Source organism: Anneissia japonica, unplaced genomic scaffold (genome assembly GCF_011630105.1).
Source record: "Anneissia japonica isolate Jap-2015-1 unplaced genomic scaffold, ASM1163010v1 scaffold287715_len1027211_cov185, whole genome shotgun sequence".
In the NCBI taxonomy this organism is placed as follows: Eukaryota; Metazoa; Echinodermata; class Crinoidea; order Comatulida; family Comatulidae; genus Anneissia; species Anneissia japonica.
This window is the reverse complement of record NW_022724789.1, coordinates 663,842-665,937: the sequence shown is the minus strand read 5'-3', so window position 1 is coordinate 665,937 and position 2,096 is coordinate 663,842. Positions and strand designations below refer to the sequence as shown.

Below are 2,096 nucleotides of genomic sequence, written 5' to 3'. Positions count from 1 at the left end.
CTTCAAGAATTGTCCATTCGTTGATGCTTGAGCGGATGTAATAGGCCTAAATGTTACTTTAAAAACCTTTATGATACCCGCATCATGATTGGTTAATGTCTCTGTGAGCTAACGTTGATAAGTTTATTGTGTTTTTAATCTGTTAAAATAGGGAGATGCCAAACCCCTTATAGGTGAACCATTTCCAATAATTAAAATCTCAAACAATAACTAAATCTTTTTAATTACAATTTTAAAAAAATAAATATCTGTCTCCATGTATAATTGTTCCAGCTTAAGTTAAGAAATAAACATCTATTCTAGGCCTCAATCAAAACAGACTCATCAAAGCAATTATAAAAGGAAACTACAGAAGCAGGGACGAGACGACCATTGTTGAATGTTCAATAAATTAATAAAGCTATTAATTAAAGTTCATTTTTACCAGTCTCCCTCCATACAAAACGATTGGTCAATTTTAGTAATGTGATTAATGTTTGGCAGGCCCGCGGACTCACGTCACGATATTATTGGTTTCTACTAAACTTTCTGCCTTAGGACAGGCATACTCGACATTCGGTCAGGATATTTCTCTGATGTAAATTCACTTAACATCCCCAAATAACGGCGCAATAGACGGTTTTTCTTTCATTTTTGTAGTTAATTCTACTTAAAATCAGTATGCAATGATATTAAAGTCGTAAAGTCGTACTATGAATTTGTATGAGGAAAGAAACCCCGATGCGTAAAAGGATTTGAAGACGGTGATTTCGATTCAAAATATGAGCAAACCTTTCATTGATGGACCTGCTACTTTTTTGGAAGGACCAATGTAAAAGTAATCAGTTTTATTTCACCCATTTAACTGTGCAACATACTACGTTAATTACCGTGGTATAGTAAAAAAATACAATAGGAAACAACTGAAGATTTTAAATACTACTTCCTTTACGGTATTTGATAATAATCTGAATCTCTGATTGATAATCAGGGAACAGTTAAATTACAATTTTTTTTAAATTATCTGTTCCCTGGTATAATTTTTCCAGCTTAAGTTAAGAAATAAACATCTGTTCTAGGCCTCAATCAAAACAGACTCATCAAAGCAATTATAAACGAAAGAAGAAGGGACAAGACGACCATTGTCCAAAAAAAGAAAAAAGAAAAAAAAAATACAATAAGGAAACAACTGTAGACAAAATACGTTCGCATTTTAAATACTATTTCACTTCCTTTACGGTACTTGATAATAATCTGAATCTCTGTTCAAATTTAATCGACAAAAGTTACGATACTATTACGAATCTAACACCACTTTAAATATATATATATATATACATATATATATATATATATACATGTATATACACATATATATGCATATATGCATATATATACACACACATATATATGGGCACTAAATGGGTCCATCTTTTGCTAACTTATTTATGGGAAAATTTGAGGCCAATTTCCTGTCCCTACAGCCTAAGAAACCAGATGTTTGGTTTTGTTACATTGATGATACCTTCATGATCTGGACCCATGGTGAAAATAGTTTGGATACGTTCCTATTGAACATTAATTCGGCTCATCCCACAATCAAATTCACTGCTAACAAATCCACAAGCAGTGTAGATTTTCTGGAAATCACCGTGACCATGGAAAACGGTGCACTTAAAACTGATCTCTTCCGTAAACCCACGGATAAGCATATGTACCTGCTCCCTAGCAGCTGTCATCCACCGCACTGTACAAAAAACATTCCGTACAGCCAAGCATTGCGCATAAGACGCATTTGTTCTTCGGATTTAGATTTTCAGAATCGCACAGAACCAGTAGCCGAACATTTCAATTTAGTAGCTGGTCATTCAATTTCAAATTTCAGAGTGATTGCAATTAACATAATGCCAATTGGAGCGACAAAAATCGCAAAGATAAAGAGAATCACTGGGAACTTCTACTTAAAATAACCACACCATTTGGACTCAATATTAGGAACGTTCTCCCAGTACACTAAATTAAACCTATGGCATTCCAAATTATTCTGGATAAATCATTTGGCTTATTCATTGAGGCATGCCTCTAAAGTTTAGTTTTGGCCTTCCTGTTTACTTGTT

The 2,096-nt window shown here is 33.6% G+C and overlaps 1 protein-coding gene across 1 annotated transcript in view; it reads right to left on the bottom strand.

The window, feature by feature from the left end:
• Positions 1 to 2,096, bottom strand: part of LOC117112566 (toll-like receptor 4) — a 14,923-nt gene that overhangs the window by 11,971 nt on the left and 856 nt on the right. The gene's annotated exons all lie outside the window — the stretch shown is intronic.